Below are 22,400 nucleotides of genomic sequence, written 5' to 3' on the forward strand. Positions count from 1 at the left end.
GAGCAGGGTCCCCAAGCCCCCAGCCATGGACCAGTACCAGTCCATGGCCTGTTAGGAACTAGGCCACACAGCAGGAAGTGATCAGCAAGCCAGCGACATTACCACCTGAACTCCGCCTCCTGTCAGATCAGTGGAGACATTAGATTCTCACAGGAGCACAAACCCTATCATCAATTGCGCATGCAAGGGGTTTAGGTTGTGCATTCCTTATGAGACTCTAACTAATGCCTGATGATCGAAGGTGAAACAGATTCATCCCGAAACCATCCTCCCCCTACCCAACCCGGTCCGTGGAAAAAATGTCTTCCACAAAACCAATCTCTGGTGCCCAAAAGGTTTGGGAATTGCTGCCGTGGGGCACCTACAGGGAGAAAATAACCAGCTCAGATCCAACTTTCAGCTCAAGTCATGGTCAGATTCAGCTGAAAATCAAATATAAAATGTAATTTGATTATGAGGATTGCTGAATTAAAACAATAGCTGAATTCATGGTCTCACCAAGCTTCTCCTATGAAAGTTAGGGCACAGATTAGTAAAGAACAGAATCCTTAAATTTGGAATGGGAATATTTATTTGGACCCAAATGAAACTGACCAACTTGAACCCCCAAGTCCTTCTGAGTCTCCCTTACCAGAAGTAGTTTTCCCCCCTTGTCTGAGGAGATGAGTCTTCCACTGCTTAAAAACCTGAGGACAGCTTTACCTATGGTGGAGGCCTTAAAAGAGGATGCTCATCCTCAAGACACACCCTAACCACTGCCATTGTCACTAACCCATGTCTAATCTTGGCAGGCTCCAGAGGAACAGGTATATACTATGACCCAAAGGAAGTAGCTGAACACACCAAAAGATCTGCTGATAAACAAGCAGAATCCCACAGAACATACATGGCAATAGATTCTAAAGGTGCTAGACCAGGAGGATGAAATATAACACTACATTGGCTCTAATTCATTTATATGTGCACGCTTATAAAGCAGAGGTCAACAAACCGTTTTTGTAAATAAAGTTTTACGAGAACGGGGCCATGCCTATTAATGGATGGGCCATACTGTCTATCGCTGCTTTCACACTGTAGCAGCAGAACAGAGTTGTTGTGACAAAACCCAGATGGCCTCTAAAAGCTAAAATATTTACAATCTGACCCTTTACAGAAAAGGTTTGACTACTTCTATACTAGAGATCCCACATTTAATGTGTTAACTCACAAAACTGGAAGTGGCTTTAACAGCTTACTTGATTGGCTGACTGAAACTTGAAGTTTAATTTAATTAGTTAAACACTAATTATATTAATTTAACATTTAATAAGGCTGAGGTTCCAAAGTTTCCCTAGCATAATAAGAGAGAGGAATCCAAAGGCTTAGAGAAACAAGAAGGTTAGACTGGATTTATCATGTGTTACCTACACACCAAACTGCCACTTATGTCCATGAGAGGGCCTAGAAAACACTCCTTTTACTAAGGCATTGAGAAACCTATTAGTGGCCAGGTGCAGTAGCTCACGCCTGTAATCCCAACACTTTGTGAGGCCAAGGCAGGAAAACTGCTTCAGGCCAGAGTTCAAGAGCAGCTTGAGCAACATAATGAGACCTCATCTCTACAAAAATATAAAATAATTAACCAGGTATGATGGCACACACCTGTAGTCCCACCTATGTAATACTTCGGGGGCTGAGGCAGGAGGATGGATCCTTTGAGCCCAGGAGTTCATGTTTGCAGTGAGCTATGATCATGCCACTGTATTCCAGTCTAGGAGACAGAGCAAACCTTGTCTCTGAAACAAAAATTATCTTTTTTTTAAAGAGAGGGAGAAATGTATTAGTGAGGGACCACCTACAAGGTTTTCAAAATTCTTGTCACTCCCCTTTGTAGGACAGGTACGACTACAGGAGCAAGTCAATATTGAGATAAGTTGAATTCAGTGGGGATGATGGGATTTTAGAGTTGCACAGAAACTTAAGCAGCAGCACTGAACCATCAGAGACAAGGTGGGCACATCAATGCAGAGGCTCTTAATAATCCGGTAGATAAAATGACATACTCTATGGATGTCACTCAACCTCCTTCTCCATCATATCTAAGCTTGTGCAATGGACCCATGAACAAAGTGGCCATGGTGACAGGGATGGAGATTATGAATGGGTTCAAAAACAAAGATTAGGCCAGGTGCGGTGGCTCAGGCCTATAATCCCAGCACTTCAGGAGGCCAAGGCAGGCAGATCATCTGAGGTCAGGAATTCGAGACCAGCCTGGCCAACATGGCAAAACCCCATCTCTACTAAAAATAAAGAGATTAGCCGGGTGTGGTGGTGCATGCCTGTAATCCCAGCTACTGGGGAGGCTGAGGCAGGAGAAACGCTTGAACCTACAAGGTGGAGGTTGTGGTGAGCCGAGATCATGCCACTGCACTCCAGCCTGGGCAACAATGCGAGACTCTGTCTCAAAAAACAAAAACAAAAACAAACAAAAAAAACCACACAGATTAGTCCTTTCCAAAACGGAAAAAAGTGATCTGGCTAAAGCTATTGCAGAGCATCTGATATGCCAGTGCTGGAGACCAACACTGAATTCCCAGTATGGCACCATGGGTGGGAAAGAGACAGCTGGCCACCTAGTGGCAGATTGATTTAATTTGCTTCTCTTCCATAACGCATCCATTTCTCATATTCCACATATGAATTTGCTTGCAATGCTTCTGCCAACTCCACCATTCATAGACTCACAGAATGTATTACCTACCATCACAGCATTCTACACAGCACTGTCTCTCATTAAGGAATTCACTTCATAGCGAAAGAGGTGGATAGTGTGCTCACGACACTAAGATTAATTGGTTTTAGCATTGCTCCATCACCTAGAATGGCTTACTAAAGAGTTAAGTAGCAGTACTAGTTAGGAGACAAAAACCTGAAAGGATGGGGCTCTGTTTTACAAGCTGCAGTTAGTTTATTATTTCAATCACAGACCATTATACGATGCTATCTTGCCCACAGTCAGAAGATGTCAGTCCAGGAATCAAGAAGTAGAAGCAGGCATGGCTCCTCTCATTATTATACCCACATAACCCACTTGCAAAATTTCTGCTTCTAGTCCTGGCAACTTTGAGCTCAGATGGTTTGGAGATCTTAGTCCTTAAAGGAGAAATGCTTCCAAAGGGGACACAACAATGTTTCCGATTAATTGGAAGATGAGACTGCCACATGGTCATTTTGTACTTCTTATGTTACTGAAACCAACAAGCCAAAACATTGGTTAATCTACTAGTTGGAAAAATGAATCCGAATCACCAAGGGCAAACAAGGGTGCTATTTTGCAATGGAGGCAAAGTAGGATAGGTGGAACCCAGAAGATTCTCTAGGGCGTGTCATACTACTTCTATGCCCAATACAAAGTTAATGAAACGTTACAGCAACCAAAAAACAGAGCAAATAAGACACAGTCCCTTCAAGAAGGAAAGTTTATGAGTCACTCAATCAGGTTAAAAAAAAAAAAAAAAGCCAGAGTAGCTGAAATTCTGGCAGAAGGCAAGAGAGGCATAGGACAGGGAGTAGATTAAGGAAGCCACATATATCAGCTACCATCTCAGACCAGCTACAGACACACGCTATGTAGTAGCTTTGCATATTTTCTCTTTGATTATATACATGTTTATTTGTATATACAGTCAACCTTCATAATTCAGATTCTGTATTTGTGAATTTGCCTATGCACTAAAATTCATTTGTAATCCCCAAACTCATATTCACAGCATTTTCACAGTCATTCAAGAACACATGCATGTTCAGGGCAGCAAAATACTGAAATCACCCCAAGCATATGTTCCAGTTGAGGCTGAACAAGGTAACACTCCATCTTCCTGTGTCAGCTTTCATATTATAAACAAATGTCCTTTCCACTGTACATTTGGCGCCACTTTTTTGTGTATGCTTCCTGTCACTGATTTCACCATTTCAAGTGACTCCCAAGCATAGTACTGAAGTACTGTCAGGTGTTCCTATGCTCAGGAAAGCTGGGCTGTGCCTTACTGAAAAAAATCGTGTGTTAGTTAAGCTTTCTTCAAGTATGAAAGATAGTGCCATTAGCTGTAAGTTCAATGTTAATAGATCAACAATCTATAGTAAAGTGTCTTCAAATAGAAACACACAGAAAACAAGGCTATGTCTTGATCTGTTGACATAAGTTGTGATTTGAGGCTTACAGAAACTTAACCTGTATTTCCCCTAAGAGAAATGGTTCAATATTTGCTAAAGCACTGTTCACGATGACTCTACAGAACAAAACCACCATGAATAACAAGAATTACCGTACTAACCATATTTTTCTCCCTAATTCCCAATTTTATTTTATACACAAATTGTTGAAGTTAACTTTACAATTTAGTCTTTATATAACTGAATATTGAGTGGGACAGTGATGGAATTAAGAGTGGTAATTTATGTAGCCAGTGATGGATACGTGACTGATAGAACCAGGAGTCTTCTCCATTAGGGTATGGGTAAGAACTTCCTCACTGCAAGGATAGCTTATCTTTTTAGTTAGAAAATTGTCTCAGGTCTTCCATTCAGGCTGCTATAACAAAAATACCATAAACTGGATGGCTTATAAACAACATTTACTTCTCACAGTTCTAGAGGCTAGCAAGTCCAAGATCAAGGTGCCAGCAGATTCAGTGTCTGATGAGGGCCCATTCCTCATAGACTGCATTTTCTTGTTGAGTCCCTATGTGGTGAAAGGGGAAAACAAGCTCCTTCAGGCCTCTTTTATAGGGCCAATAATCCCAATCATGAGGGCATAATCTAATCACCTTCTCCTTAAGGCCCTGCCTCTTAATACTGTCACATCAGATTAGGTTTCAACATATGAACTGGGGGTATGGGGGGAACACAAATATTCAGACCACAGCAAAAATAAAGTTGCTTTGTTGTACTAGTACTCAAATATGTGCAGAAAGGCATGTACAGAAACTAAGTAGCCAAAGCATTTCTCCTTTATGGTGAGCATGATGTTAAGCTTTTTGGGGTGCTGAAGGACACTACAGAAAGAAAATCAAAACAATGGTTGCTTGGGAGGGTAAGAGAAAAGACAGACTGGGAAGAGGCAGGAGGGAACTGTTGGTAATGTTCTCATCTTGCTTAGAGGTGTGGGTTACACAGTTATACGCAATTATCAAAACTGAGCAAATATACACTTAAAAATATGGACATTTCATTGTACACTAATTTTACATGGAAACAAAAGTTGGTTATATGCCTGTTAAAGTATTTAGGGCCATGTATACCGGTGTTATTTTGAAATGCATTTTTTTCAAGGATTAATAGTTGGATAGAGAAATGCCCAGATGCATACGTGTTAAAACAAACATATTCAAATACTAGTGGTAGAATCTAGATGATGGATATAGGGACGAACACTGTAAAATTCTTTCAACTTTGCGATATGTTTAATAATAAAATGTTGGGAATATATACACTATGGTGTTATAATGGGAGAATGTACACAGGGTACTGTGAGGGCACAAGTTCAGGCACCTAACAGTTAAAATTAAATAAAATTTAAACTTGTTTCACAGTCATATTAGTAAGAGTTTAAGTGCTCAATAACTAGTGGCTAGTATAGGAGAGAAAAAATAATTTTCTGTCTTCATAAACTGGGACTCCCTATAACAAAAGACAGATTAACAAGAGTTGTTTCATATGTATACCTCAAACATACATGGAAGAAAACTCAAGAGAATCGAGTAAATCTCCAGAGTAGATTTCAAATAAAGAGTTTAAACTTCAGCAGAATACCATCATTTGCTAAAATAAAGGAAGTGGAGGGTGATGGGGAAATCTGTTACAGGGGGATGGCCAGGAAAAACACTGAAAACAAGAGTAAGATTTGTTGTACAGTTTTAAGTCAATGCCTTTTCCATTTAGTGGCACCACTCCTCCTAGTGCAGAGCAGGGAAAAATATTTCCCTTATAGATGTAAATTTCTCTGACAAAAGGGCAACTTTCCAGAGCTATTCTTGGGTCTACAGTTTCTCAAAATAACCAACTCTAAATAACTAATATGACAGACATATTTTGGAGTAGCATATTGTGGGTTCCTAAAGTCATATTTTGGGGTAGTGTGACCTGAGCTCCAACACCACTGCATGGGACAATGCAAATGATACCAAATATCTCCCATCAACGCGGAAAGTTCCACTGGACAGCCCTGGGGGATTCCCCTGAAGGCTCACCTGAAACCTGAAGGAAAAGTAGGAAGGATGCTACCTTTGTCGAAAAGGCTGGAATAGGGAAACCAACCATCCAAAAACAAAGGACATGACATTTAAATGCCTAGATGTCACATGATTAATAAGGATTTAAAAAAAAAAAAAAAGTCTAGTATTTCGGCTAGCTCTCCTTGCCATCATGACGTAATTATTCTGGAGTGGAACACTTTAAGTGCTAGGTGACTCTAATAAACATCCAGAGAGGAAGAGGGAAACCAATTCATTATCTACATGATAATCCAGGTGACATGATGATGACACGACCATGGAGTAGCAGTGAACACAGAAAAAGTAAGAAAGAAGACACACATGACTTATATTAACAGGCTAGATATGGAGGTCAAGTACAGAAAAAGCAGGGTCCAGGATACCCAAAGCAACGTACTGAGCAACTACCTAACATTTTAGTCACCAAAAGCACTGAACTCCCTATTTCATCTAATACAGCAAAAAGCTGATTGGAATTCACTTTACCTTGCTCTTTCTCCTTCTAAGCATAGTAGCTTTCTCAGCCTTTTATATTCCTGCTCTGTAGTTTCTCCATAGTGTCTTAGTAGGTTGGCACAAAAGTAATTGAATCCCTTGGTTGCCTGTTGGACCCCTTGGTATAAGGAACGGAAAGAAAGGAAGAGAGATTTTAGGGCTCAGAACATACCCTCCCAAAATAAAACTGCAGGAGACCAGAATTTGCCATCCCAAAACATACTTTCTTGGCATATTATTTGAAGCTGGTTATTCTGAGAAACTACAGACCTAAAAACAGTTCTGAACACTTATTTTGTGAAAATAATGTATATATAAAGAAAATTTTCACAAGTAAAAGTGTCTGGTAGGTGAGCTCAGTGATACAGACCTGTAATCCCAGCTATTCAGGTGGCTAAAGTGGGAGGACTGCTTGAGCCCAGGAGTTTGAGACTGGCCCGGACAATACAGTGAGACCCCATATCTTATATAAACAATAAAAGTAGGCCAGTTGCAATGGCTCACATCTATTTATCCCAGGACTTTGGGAGGCCAACACAGGAAGATCACTTGAGGCCAGGAGTTCAAGACCAGTCTGGACAAGAAAAACACCATCTCTCCAAAAGTTTTAAAAATGAGCCAGGTGTGGTGGCACACACCTGTAGTCCCAACTACTCAGGAGGCTGAAGCAGGAGAATCACTTGAGGCCAAGTGCTACAATTATGCCACTGCACTCCAGCCTGGGCAACAGAGCATGATCCTGTCTCAAAAAAAAATTTTTTTTAAAGAAAAAGAAAAAAGAAACTTTATGAGGAGAAATGTAATACAAACAGAATTAAGAAGCTACTATGGGCCGGGCGCGGTGGCTCAAGCCTGTAATCCCAGCACTTTGGGAGGCCGAGACGGGTGGATCACGAGGTCAGGAGATCGAGACCATCCTGGCTAACACGGTGAAACCCCGTCTCTACTAAAAAAATAAAAAAAATTAGCCGGGCGATGTGGCGGGCGCCTGTAGTCCCAGCTACTCGGGAGGCTGAGGCGAGAGAATGGCATAAACCCGGGAGGCGAAGCTTGCAGTGAGCTGAGATCCGGCCACTGCACTCCAGCCTGGGCGACAGAGCGAGACTCCGTCTCAAAAAAAAAAAAAAAAAAAAAAAAAGAAGCTACTATGTGCTGGAAACTTCTGTATCTTCATTTCACTAAATCATCAAAACAACCCCAGGAAGTAAACGTCTTTCATAGTTTTAAAACTGAGGCTCAAGGAAGTTAACTATTCTGCCCAAGGACTCACAACAACTGTCAAAACAAGATCCACTTCCAAAGACCAGTTTTCTTTTCAGCACAGTGAACAATCCTTTTCCCCATGTAAACCAGCCTAACCTTTCCACAGTTATTAGGCTTTTCATGCTTCATTCACTCAACCCATCATTTTACTTAACATTTTAGCTACAATCGTTTCCAACCTCACAGGATGAACCGGAAATCTAAAGGGAGCTAAGAACACATGTAAAAAACTCTTTGAACTGCTATGTCAAGCCATGTCATGCTCTCACCCCAGAGGGTGAGTTACTCTGCAAACTAAATTTCTCTTGCCTTCTAGGATAAAAAGAGTATCCAGCATTTCTTCTTTTCAGAATAAAACTGAGATCTTTATTACATTACAATTTTACCCAACATAATTTCCATTTAATTATATGATAATATAACTTCCTCTACAAAAATTTCCACGGTACACTCTAATCATTCAGAGAGAATGAATTATTATTCTGTTGGTGCGCTTTGGTCACATTTCCATAACAGAACTTGCCACAGTGTAAGAGCTGGTGGTACAGACCCTTCTTTCCCCATAAGAGGCATTGTGCCTCCTCACTGAGATGTTCCCAGCTCTCATCTTACCTTCTTCCAAATCCAGCCCCTATGCTGCTGCCAGGGCAATCCTTCAAAATGCACTTATACTAAAAATTCTGCAGAATTTTCACATCATTGGCTAGATTAAAACTAAATCCCTTCAGATATAAAGGCAAACAACACCTTTCAGAGTCAGGTCTCATGACGTGGGTCCAGCCTTATCATCCATCAGTCCTCCAGCTCTTACTTCATACTCCTATAAAAAACTAAACCTGTTACACTTCTCTGAATATACCACGTTCTCATGCTTTATCCCTTTGCATTCGCTATTACATAAAATGGTCTTCCACACTTGCCCACCAAAGAAATTCCTACTCATCCATCAAGACTCTGCCCTCATGTCTTGAAACCACTCCCATGGAAAAGTGCACAACAGGCATTTACTATGACTCTCAGCTACACTGTGGCCCGGAGACAGACAACACTGTGCATCTGCACTGAGCGTCACGAGCCCCAGAACAAGGGTGTGACAGGGATACATCACATTCCTGCCTGTCCAGGACATGAAGCCAGTGCAGCCCCCTAACATGCAGCAGAGACCTCAACCACACCTATCAGGACTACTGCCTATGCTCATCATTGGAGTATTCGTGGGCAAGCTAGGTGGTCCAGCTCTACCCAGCTATCTCGCCCTGACCCACTGCTAAACAGAAGCTCAGGGGATGAGGGAATTCCACTGTCTAGCTGATCACCTGAAACAACATAGTGAATCTCAAGTGTAAACAAAGATCAGGTACACATCTGTCTGCTTTTGCTGCTGCTGGCTCACACCAGTAAGTACCACCTACAGGCCTGTAGGTTGAATTGCACAACAAATATAAAACCTGCCAACAAAAATACATAAGGGTATAAAAGCAAAGCAAAAGACTCTACCCTAGAGCATACTCTATAGGCACAAGGCAGGTTGGGGGAGAGAGAAAAAAAAAAGCCATCTAAATGAAGTAAATTCAAACAACAACAAGTATCAGCTTCTCTAGATGAGAAAGAATCAGCATTAAGAATTTGGGTACCACGAAAAATCTGAATGTTGTGACACCACCAAAAAGATTGCACTGGCTTTCTGGCAATGGACTATAACCAAATGAAAATTCAGAAATGAGAGAAAAGAATTCAAAGTGGGAATTGTAAAGAAGCTCAATGAGATCCAAGAGAAGGCTGAAAACCAACACAAAAATAGCCAAAAAAGCAATCTAGGAAATGAAGGAAGAGACAGATGCCTTAAAAAAAAAAAAAAAAAAAAATTCTGGAAGTGAAAAATTCATTTAAGGAATTTCAAAAAAAAAAGTCAGAACAGTCCAAAGCTTAACAATAAACTGGACCAAGAAGAGGAAAAATTTCAGAGCTTGAAAGCTGCTTTTTTAAATTACCCAGTCGGACAAAAAAAAGAATTTGTTTTAAAATTTCAAAAGAATTTTTAAAATCAGACAAAGCCTTTGAGAAATACAGGATTATGTAAAACAACCAAACCTACAACTTACAGGCATTCTGAAGAAGAAGAAAAAGAAAGAAATTTAAAAAAACATATTTGAGGAAATAAAATAGGAAAAATCCCCTGATATTGCTAGACATGTAGACATCCAGATATCAGGAATTCACAGGGCACCTGGAAGATACCATACAAGACGAACATAACCAAGGAATATAGTCATCAGACTATCAGCAAATCTTAAAAGCAGTTAGAAGTGTCAAATCATTTACAAAGGGAATCCCATCAGATTAAGAGTGAAATTCTCAGCTTTACCTTACATGCCAGAAGAGTCTGGGGCCACGTTTTAGACTCCAAAAACAAACAAACAAAAACTCTAACCAAGAACTTTATATCCTGCCAAACTAAGCTTCATAAATGAAAGAGAAACTAAGTCTTTTACAGACAAGCAAACACTAAAGGAATTCATCACCACTAGACTAGACGTATAAGAAAAGCGCAGAGTTCTAAATGTGGAAACAAAAGGATATTTGCCATGATAAAAGCACATGTAAATACAAAGCTCACAGATCTTATAAAGCTATTATACAACTGTGACTCCAAGGCAACTAGCTAATAACACAGGAACAAACTTTCACATATCAATATTAACCTTGCAGGTAAATGGCCTAAATGCTCCACCTAACAGATACGGCGGCAAACTGGATTAAAAAAAGACACAACCATCTGTAGTCTACATGAGCCTTGCCTAATGACTAAAGACACCTATAGACTCAAAGGGGTGACAAAAGATGTATCACGCAAATGGGAAAAAAAGCAAGCTGAAGCAAACATTCTTATATCAGATAAAACAGACTTTAAACCAACAACAATTTAAAATAAAATTTTAAAAAGGCAAAGAAGCCTTCCACAATGGTGAGTGATAGCATCTCCAAAAGTTAAAAATACCAAATGCATGACAGTACTCCCGTGACTGGTTAATAGGGTGGGTAGTTCACTAGTCCATCGAGATGTCTTATTTAAGGGAAATGTGTGGGCGATCTTAGTTTCATGGCCCTAAGGTAAGAACTAGATGCCAGGTATAGTTTCAGTATAGTCACCCCCAAGTGTTAAGGGCCCAGAGCGAGGACAGTAACACACCCAAGAGGGATGATGAGTTCTCGGAGGTTGGTAGATTAAGAAACCAAAGCTTGGTAGGGGATATCCATGTTGGCGAGGTTAATCTTGACTGAAATGCACTATGTCAGTGAATGAATGTCTGCACTATGTAATATCAAGGGTTTCCAGTAGTGGTCAATATTCATGTGGATCAAGTTTTATCATGTGAGTATAATGTCTGAATGTGTGATAGTTTATTAGAGGATTGTTAGTACATACTTATATACATGTGGAATGGATCTTTAATATAAGGTTATGTGTGTATGTACTATGTACAATCAAGCATTTATAGCATTATATATTATTCATGGGGATTAATAGTAATGCACAAAGTATATAGGAGTACTAATATATTAGTGTTGGCAGTCAATACTGACATATTAGTTAAAATGTGTGCTGAAAAGAATACAGAGAATAGTTTAATTACAACTTCAGCTTTGGGTGTTGATGGTGAAGTGGGAATGCTTTTTCTCCGAGTTGTCCTGGAGAGAGACTCTCCATTTCTAGTTTACAAGACCAGACTATTGAGTTATATACTATAAGGGCAGTTTCATTTAAGTAGCTTATTTTAAATTAGGGCAGTGAGTGGTATAAGGGCAAGGATAATGGGGAATTACATGATAAACGCTGTCTGTCCAATGGTAACAAAAGGATGTTCGACTGGCTATCCTCTGATTCATGTGAGTGTAAGCAGGTCGGCCACTAAAATTCAGAACAGGCATTGACTTAATGGGCAGAATATTATGCTTTGTTGTTTGAACGTATGTAGTACAAGAATAACTGCTAGTGGCCGGGCGCGGTGGCTCAAGCCTGTAATCCCAGCACTTTGGGAGGCCGAGACGGGCGGATCACGAGGTCAGGAGATCGAGAACATCCTGGCTAACCCGTGAAACCCCGTCTCTACTAAAAAATACAAAAAAACTAGCCGGGCGAGGTGGCGGGAACCTATAATCCCAGCTACTCAGGAGGCTGAGGCAGGAGAATGGCGTAAACCCGGGAGGCGGAGCTTGCAGTGAGCTGAGATCCGGCCACTGCACTCCAGCCTGGGCGACAGAGCAAGACTCCGTCTCAAAAAAAAAAAAAAAAAAAAAAGAATAACTGCTAGAATGAGAATGGAGAATAGAAGGGCCAGTACACCTCCTAGTTTATTAGGGATGGATCGTTAGATTGTGTATGCGAACAAAAAGTATCACTCTGGCTTAATGTGGGGTAGGATACTGAGGGGGTTGGCTCAAGTGTAATTGTCTGGATCTCTCGGGAGGTCAGGTGAAAATAATACTAGAGTTACTAGAAGGAAGAGGAGAAAAATTAGACCTAGGATATCTTTGGTTGTATAGTAAGGGTAGAAGTTGATTTTGTTGGAATCTAATGAAATTCCTGAAGGGTTATTGGATCCTGTTTCATGCAAGAATAAAAGGTGGAGAATTGCTATGGCTATAATGATGAAGGGTAGGATAAAATGGAAGGTGAAAAGTCATGTAAGGGTGGCTTTATCAACTGAGAACCCACCTCAGATTCATTGAACAAGGTCCATTCCAATATACGGAATGGCTGATAATAGATTTGTAATTACTGTAGCGCCTCAGAATTATATTTGGCCTCATGGGAGTACACAGCCTATAAATGCTGTTGCTACAGTTATGAGTAGGAGGATAATACCAATAGTTTAGGTTTCTAGGAGCATGAATGACCTGTAATATAAACCTCGGCCAACGTGCAGGAAGAGGTAGATGAATACTGAAGCACCGTTAGCGTGAAAATAGTGGACTATTCTGCCATGGTTTACATCTCGGTTGATATGGGTAACCGAAGAGAAAGCAGTTAAGGTGTCCAGTGTGTAGTGTATGGCCAGAAATAATCCTGTGATGGTCTGGAGAATTAAGCAGACGCCAAGAAGTGAGCCAAAATTTCATCACATAGAGATGTTGGATGGTGTGGGGAGATCAACAAACGAGTAACTTATAATTTTAATTAGTGGGTGTATTTTACATACATTGATCATTAGTGTTCTTACAGTTGAAGTACAATGATGATTTTTCATATCATTAGTCATAGTTACAAGCCATGTGGGAATGACATATGCTTTATTCTTATTGGGTATTATTTTGGTTATAGGATTTGTAGGTTTGTCTTCAAAACTTTCTCCTATTTATGGAGGTTTAGGGTTAATTACTAGTGGTGCTGTGGGTTGTAGTATTGTGTTGAATTATGGTGGGGCTTTTATAGGGTTAACAGTCTTTTTAATTTATTTAGGTGGGATGACGGTTGTTTTTGGTTATACTGTAGCGATAGCTATTGAGGAATACCCTGAGACACAAGGATCAAGTGTTGATATCTGACGAACTTTATTATTAGAGTTACTAATAGAATTGGTGTTGATTTGATGAATGGCTGAATATGATGGGGCAGTGATTACAATTAATTTTAGTAGTGTAGGAAGTTGAATAATTTTTTAGGGTGAGGGGCCGGGGTTGATTCATGAGGCTTCTGTGGGTGCAGGTGCTTTATATAATTATGGGTGTTGATTGGTGGTGGTTGCTGGTTGAGCATTGTTTGTTGGTGATTATGTTGTAATTGAAATTACTTGGGGTAATAGATTAGATAATTAAGAGTAGAGTTAGAAAGGAGGGGATAAAAAAGGAATGGAAATAAAATTTAATTAGGCCTTTTTGAGTGGATATGGCAATGGAGGCTGTAATGTGAGTCTGTGAAATTATCTTTGGTATGGACTTTTCTAATCAAACTAGGTCTAGTAGAAGTGAAGCCAGATTTTGGCTTGTAAGTAGGCTTGAGCGAGGGGTTGTACGATGGACTGTGGTTGAGTAAAATCCTAGCATATCGGAGAAGTTGAATGTCTGTAATGGATATTTTAGCTTAAGATTATTAGTTATAAGACTGAGCTCCACTGCTAGCAAAATCCCTAGGGTAGTTACACTTAGGGCTGTAAGTGTAACTTATAGGCAAGACAATCAAAAAACTTGAGGCAAGACAACCAAAAAACGGAAACCACAGGTCAATATCCCTGATGAAAATAGAAGTAAATATATGCAACAAAATACTAGCAAACTAAATCCAACAGCACACACACACACACACACACACACACACAGGTGGTACTGTTGTTTGGGAGGAAGAGGTAGGGATAACACTAATGGTGATGAGAAATCCAGTGAAGATACTGCCTATTATTAGGTATTTAATTGAATTAGTTAGGAAGGGAATACTTTTGTTAATAATAATTAGAGTCGTGAAGTGGGGTTGTCCTATTAGAGCGAAGAAAATAATTCTGATACTACAGACAGCTGCTAAGGAGGTGGCAATAAGAGTAACAGAAAAGGCTCAAGTGTTAATATATGACATGTTTGCAGTTTCGATAACAAGGTATTTAGAGTAAAAGCCTATTAGGAAAGGCATACCTGTAAGTGCTAGGCTGCCAATAATAAGGGAAGAACAGGTAAGGGGTAAGGTCTTAAATGTCCTCCCATTTTTTAAATACTTTGTTCATCGTTGACGTTGTGGATGATGGATCCCGAATACATAAATAATATAGCTTGAAAAAAGGCATGGGTGCAGATGTGTAGGAATGCTAGGTGTGGTTGATTAATGCCAATTGTGAATATTATAAGGTCTAGTTGAGGTGGAGAGTGTTATTTTTTTGATATCCTGTCGTGTTAGAACACAGATTGCTGTAAATAAGGTGGTAATAGCCCCTAAACATAGTGTAAAGGTTTGGATTAATACACTATTTTCTATTAGGGGGTAGAAGCAGATGAGCAGAAAAACTCCTGCTACAACTATAGTGCTAGAGCGGAGTAGGGCTGAGACTGGGGTTGGGCCCTGGGGTTATTATTATTTATATAATAATAAAAGGTTCAAAATAACAAGGAGATTTAATTATGCTAAATATATACACACTCAACCCTGGAACACCAAGATTCATAAAACTACTCCTACTAGACCTAAGAAAACAGATCAACAGCCACACAATAATAAAGAGACTTCAACCCCCCACTGACAACATAAGACAGACCATCAAGGCAGAAAGTGAACAATGGCTAAACTCTGAACCAAACAGACCTAGTAGACATTTACAGAACACTCTATCCAACAACTGCAAAATATACATTTTTCTCATCTGTGTGTGGAACACTCTTAACATCAAACATATGCTTGGCCATGAAAAGTTTCAATAAACTCAAAAAAAAGTCAAAGTCATATCAAGTATTTTCTTCAACCACAATGGAATAAAATTAGAAGTCGATACCAAAAGGAACTCTGAAAACAACACAAGTACATGAAAACTAAACCACCTGAATTACTTTTGGGCGAGCAATGAAATTAAAGCAGAAATCAAAATAATTTTTGAAACAAAACAGAAACACAGCATACCAAAACCTCTGGGATACAACAAAAGCTGTGCTAAGAAGCAAGTTTACAGCATTAAATGCCTACATCAAAAAGACAGAAAGATCTCAAATGAACAACCACACAGCACACCTCAAGGAACCAGAAAAATAAGAACAACACAAACCCAAAACTAGCTGGGAGAAAAGAAATAAAAAGATCAGAAATGAACTAAATGAGATGGTGACCAAAAAATAAAAATAAAAAGATTAAAAACATCAACAAAACAAAAACTTCTTTGAAAGGATAAACAAAATTGATAGACCACTTAGCTAGACTCACCAAGAAAAAAAGAGAGAAGATTCAAATAAGCACAACCAGAAATGAGAAAGGTGACAACTGATACCACGGAAATACAAAAGATCATCAGAGACTACTATGAACATCTTTAAGCAAACTAGAAAACTTACAGGAAATGGATAAATTCCCAGAAACATACAACCTCCCAAGATTTAACCAAGAAGAAATAGAAATCCTGAATAGACCAATAATGAGCAATAAAATCAAATTAGTCCTAACAAAATCTTCCAGGAAAAAACAAACAAACAAACAAAAAGCCCAGGACATATTTACAGCCAAATTTTACCAGTCATACGAAGAAGAGCTGGTTACCAATCTTACTGAAAGTATTCCAAAAAAAAAAAAAAAAAAAAAATCCAGGAGGAAGGATTCCTCCCTAACTCACTCTATGAAACTAGTATCAACCTGATACCAAAATGAGGCAAGACAACTGAAAAAAAGGAAACCACAGACCAATATCCCTGATGAAAATAGAAGTAAACATATGCAACACAATACTAGCAAACTAAATCCAATAGCGCACACACACACACACACGCACACACAAACCCATCATAATCAAGTGAGCTTTGTCTCTGGGATGCAAGCATGGTTCAAAATATGCAAACATATGTGGTCCACCACATAAACACAATTAAAAACAAAACCCAAATGATCATCTTAATAGATACAGAAAGGGTGAGCACAGTGGCTCACAACTGTAATCCCAGCACTTTGGGAGGCTGAGGCGGGAGGATCACTTGAGGCCAGGAGTTCAAGACCAGCCCGGCCAACATGGCAAAACCCCATCTCTACAAAAAATTAGCCAGGCATGGTGGTGCATGCCTGTAACCCCAGCTACTCAGGAGGCTGAGGCACAAGAATCACCTCAAGTGGGAGGCGTAGGTTGCAGTGGGCCGAGATAGAGCCACTGCACTCCAGCCTGGGGGACAGTGTAAGACTCTGCCTCAAAAAAAAAAAAACTGTAGAAAAAGCAGTCTATGAAATCCAACACCCCTATATAAAAATTCCTCAAGAAACTAGACATCGAAGAAGCATATCTGAAAATAATAAAAGTCATCTATAACAAACCCACAGCCAACACCATACTAAACAGGCAGCAGCTGAAAGCATTTCCCTTGAAAACTGGAACAAGACAAGGATACCCACTCTCACCACTCCTATTTGCCACGGTACTAGAAGTCTTAACCAGAGCAATCAGGCAAGAGAAAGAAATAAGAGGCATCTAAACAGGAAAAGGAGTCAAATACCTCTCTTCAGTGATTATACGATTCTACACTTAAAAAACTCTAAAGACTCCACCAAAAGGCTTCTGGAACTGATAAGCAACTTCAGTAAAGTGTCAGCATACAAAATTAACGTACAAGTGGCAGTAACATTTATATATACTGACAACATTCAAGCTGAGAACCAAATCAATAACACAATCCCATTTTTAATAACCACACACAAAAAGTAACATACCTAGGAATACAGCTAACCAAGGAGGTGAAACATTGCCAAAGGGAGAACTATTAAACACTGCTCAAAGTAGTCATACATGACACAAGCAAATGGGAAAACATTCCATGCTCATGGGTTGGAAGAATCAATATCATTAAAATGGCCATACTGCCCAAAGCAATCTACAGATTCAACACTATTCCTACCAAACTACCAATGTCATTTTTCACAGAATTAAAAATATTCTAAAATTCGTATAAAACCAAAAAACAACCTAAATAGCCAAAGCAATCCTTAGCTAAAAGAACTAAGCTGGAGGCATTATATCACCCAACTTCACACTATAAGGGTACAACAACCAAGACAGTATGCTTTGGGTGGTATGTGGATTGCTTTAGGTAGTGTTGTCATTTTAACGATATTATATTCTCCAAATCCATGAGCAAAATTGATAGACTGCTAACTAGATTAACTAGGCATAGAGGAAACATACCTCAACATAATAAAGACCACATATGACAAACCCACAGTCAATATACTGAATGGGGAAAAGCTGAAAGCATTCACCCTAAGAACTGGAACAGGACAATGATGTTCACTCTTACTATTCCAATTCAACATAGTACTGGAAGTCCTGGCTAAAGTTATCAGGCAAGAAAAAGAAATAAAAGACACTCAAATGGGAGAAGAGAAGGTCAAATTATGTCTCTTCACAAATATTATTTTTTTACCTAGAAACCCCTAAAGATTCTACTAAACAACCCCAAGACCTGATAAACAACTTCAGTAAAGTCTCAGCATACAAAACCATCGTATAAAAATCTGTAGCATTTCTATACCCCAACAACATTGAGCCGAAAACCACATCAAGAATTCAATCCCATTTACGATAGCCATATGCAAAAAAAATAAAATACCTAGGAATACATTGACCAAGGAGGTGAACAATCTCCATGAGAACTACGAAGCACTTATGAAACAAATCATATATGGCATAAACAGAAAAACATCCCATGCCCATGAATCTAGAGACTATCATTAAAATAACCACACTGCCCATAGTAATCTGTAGATTCAACACAATTCCTATCAAATCACCAACGTCATTTTTCAGAGAATTAGGAAAAACAATTCTAAAGTTCATACAGCGCCAAAAACCAGCATGAATAGCCAAAGTAATCCTAACCAAAAAGAACAAATCCAGAAGCATCATATTACTTGACTTCAAATTATACTACAAAGCTGCAGTAACTAAAATGGCATGGTACTGGTACAAAAATAGGCACACAGAACAATGGACTACAATAGAGAACCCAGAAATAAAACCACATACCTACATCCAACTGATTGATCTTTGACAAAGCTGACAAAAATAAACAACAGGGAAATGACACCCTAATTCAATAAATGGTGCTGGGAAAATTGGCTAGCCATATGCAGAAGAAACTGGATCTCTATCTCCCAGCATATACAAAAACTACCTCAAGATAGATTAAACATTCTGGACATTGGCCTAGGCAAACAATTTATGATGAAGACCCCAAACACAAATGCAACAAAACCAAAAATAAACAAATGGGACTTAACTAAAAAGCTTCTGCACATCAAAAGATTATCAACAGGGCAAAGAGACAAACTACAGAATGAGAGAAAACATTTGCAAATTATGTCTCTGACAAAGGACTAATATCCAGAATCTACAAGACACTCAAACAACTCAACAAGAAGAAAACAAACAACCCCATTAAAAAGTGGGCAAAGGGCCAGGCGCGGTGGCTCATGCCTGCAATCCCAGCACTTTGGGAGGCCAAGGCAGCCATTCACGAGGTCGGGAGATCAAGACCATCCTGGCTAGCACAGTGAAACCCTGTCTCAACTAAAAATACAAAAAATTAGCCAGGCATGGTAGTGGGCGCCTGTAGTCCCAGCTGCTCGGGAGGCTGAGGCAGGAGAATGGTGTGAACCTGGGAGGCAGAGCTTGCAGTGAGCCGAGATCACACCACTGCACTCCAGCCTGGGCGACAGAGCAAGACTCTGTCTCAAAAAAAAGTGGGCAAAGGACATTAAGAGACATTTCTCAAAAGAAGACATACAAGCAGCCAACAAACATGAAAAAATGTTCAACCTCACTAATTACTGCAAATTAAAACCACAATGAAATATCAATCATCTTACACCAGTCTGAGTGGTTATTACTAAAAAGTTTTAAAAAAATAATAGATGTTGGTACGGAGGTGAAGAAATTGTAACACTTATATACGGTGGCAGCAATGTAAATTAGTTCAACCACTATGGAAAACAATGTGGAGATTTCTAAAAAAAAAAAACAAAAACAAAAAAAAAACAGAACTACCATTTGACCCAACAATCCCACTACTGGGTATCTCCTCAAAGGAAACCAAATCCTTATATTAAAGAAAAGGCACCTGCACTCATATGTTTATCGCAGCACTATTCACAATGGCAAAGTCAATGGAATCAACCTAAGTGTCCATCGACGGTTGACTGAATAAAGAAAATGTGACATATGGACAACATGGAATACTACGTAACCATAAAAAAGAAAATGATGTCCTTTGCAGCAACATGGATGGAATTGGAGGCCATCAGTCTAAGTGAAATAACTCAGACATAGAAAATGAAATACCATGTGTTCACAATTATAAGTGGGATCTAAACAATGGGTACACATGGACATAAAGATGTAAATAAGTTACTAGGGATTCCAAAAGAGAAGATGGAAGAGAGTGAGGGTTAAAAAATTACCCACTGCATACAACGTTCATTACTAGGGTAATAGGTACACTAGAAGCCCACACCCCATGTAGTCCATTCTCACATTGCTATAAAGAAATACCTGAAACTGGATAATTTATAAAGGAAAGAAGGTTAATTGGCTCACTGTTCTGCAGGCTGTATGGGAACCATGGCTGGGGAGGCCTCAGGACACTCACAATCATAGAGGAAGGAGAAGCAGGCACCTCTTCACATGCCAGAGCAGGAGGAAAAGAGATAGAGGGAAAGTGCTACATACTTTTAAACAACTAGATATCATGAGAACTCTATTATGAGAAAAGCAATAGGGAGATAGGGCTAAACTATTAGAAACTACCCCCATGATCCAAATACCTACCACCAGGCCCCACCTCCAACATTAGGGATTACAATTCAACATAAGATGAGGGTGGGGCACAGATCCAGACCATATCACTCTGCCCCAGCCCCTCCAAAATCTCATGTTCTCACATTGCAGAATATGATCCCTTCTCAACAGCCCTCAAAGTCTTAACTCATTCCAGCATTAACTCAGAAGTCCAAAGTCTCATCTGGGACAAGCCAAGTCCCTTCCACCTGTGAGCCTATAAAATCAAAAACAAGTTAATTACATCCAAGATACAATGGGACTATAGGCATTGGGTAAATAGTCCCTTTCCAAAAGGGTAAAACCAGCTAAAAGAAAAAGGCTACGGGCCCCATGTACGTGCTAAAACCCAGCGGGGCAGTTATTAAATCTTAAAGCTCAAAAGTAATCTCCTTTAACTCCATGTCTCACATCCAGGGCATACTGCAACAAGGGGTGAGCTCCCAAGGCCTTGGGCAGTACCACTCCTGTGACTTTGCAGGGCTCAGCCTGCGCAGCTGCTGTCAAGGGCTGGTGTTGAGTGGCTGCAGCTTTTCCAGTTGCATGGTGCAAGCTGTTGGTGGATCTACCATTCTGGGGTCTGAAAGATGGTGGTCATTCTCACAGCTCCACTAGGCAATGCCCCAGTGGAGACTCTGTGTGGGGGCTCCAACCCCACATTGCCCCTGTGCAATGCCCTAGTAGAGATTTTTCCATGAGGGCTCTGCCCCTGCAGCAGCCTGCCTGAACATCCAGGCTTTTCCATACATCTGAAATCTAGGCTGAGGCTCCCAAGCCTCAACTCTTGCATTCAGCACCTGCAGGCTTAACACCATGTGGAATCTGCCAAGGGTTTGGGTTGGCACCCTCTGAAGGCCTGAGCTATATCTGGGCCCCTTTCAGCCATGGCTGGAGCTGGAGTAGCTAGGATGCAGGCAGCAGTGTCCTAAGGCTGCGCAGGGTGGCAGGGTCCTGAGAATCACCTAGGAAACCTAGGTTTCTGGGCCTATGACGAAAGGAGCTGACTTAAAGGTCGCTGAGATGCCTTGGAGCCCTTTTTCCCATTGTCTTGGCTATCTATCAGCACTTGGCTCCTCTTTACTTAAGCAAATTTATGCAGTTTGCTTGAATTACTCCCCTGAAAATGGGTTTTTCTTTTCTACCACATGGTCAGGCTGAAAATTTTCCAACTCTTATGCTCTGTTTCCCTTTTAAATATAAATTCAAATTTTACATCATTTCTTTGCTCATGAATATGAGCACTGGCTGCAAGAGGCAGTCAAGTCACATCTTGAACACTTTGCTGCTTAGAAATTTCTTCCACCAGATACCCTAAATCATCTCTCTCAAGTTCAAAGTTTCATAGACCCATAGACCAGGGGTACAATGCCACCAGTCTCTTTGCTAAAGCATAGCAAGAGTGGCCTTTACTCCAGTTCCCAATAAGTTACTCATCTGCAGTCATTCTGAGCCCTGCTCAGCCTGGACTTCACTGTCTATATCACTATCAGCATTTTGGTCACAACCATTCAACAAGTCTCTAGTTTCAAACTTTCCCTCCTCTTCCTGTCTTCTTCTGAGTCTTCCAAACTGTCCCAATCTCTGCCCATTAGCCCATTCCAAAGTTGCTTCCTTCTACATTTTCAGGTATCTCTATAGCAATGCCCCACTCCCAGTACCACCAATTTTCTGTATTAGTCCATTCTCACATTGCTATGAAGAAACACCTGGAACTGGGTAATTTTTTTTTTTTTTTTTTTGAGATGGAGTTTCGTTCTGTCATCCAGGCTCAAGTGTAGTGGCACAGTCTCGGCTCACTGCATCTTCCGCCTCCTGGGTTTAAGCAATTATCTGCCTCAGCCTCCCGAGTAGCTGGGATTACAGGTGCCCACCATCACACCTGGCTAATTTTTTT

The 22,400-nt window shown here is 40.1% G+C and overlaps 1 protein-coding gene across 1 annotated transcript in view; it reads right to left on the reverse strand.

Annotated features, from left to right (window-relative positions):
* DNAJC3 (DnaJ heat shock protein family (Hsp40) member C3) overlaps window positions 1-22,400 on the reverse strand; it is a 112,102-nt gene that overhangs the window by 80,987 nt on the left and 8,715 nt on the right. The gene's annotated exons all lie outside the window — the stretch shown is intronic.

Source organism: Trachypithecus francoisi, unplaced genomic scaffold, assembly GCF_009764315.1.
Source record: "Trachypithecus francoisi isolate TF-2019V2 unplaced genomic scaffold, Tfra_2.0 Lachesis_group18, whole genome shotgun sequence".
Classification (NCBI taxonomy): Eukaryota; Metazoa; Chordata; class Mammalia; order Primates; family Cercopithecidae; genus Trachypithecus; species Trachypithecus francoisi.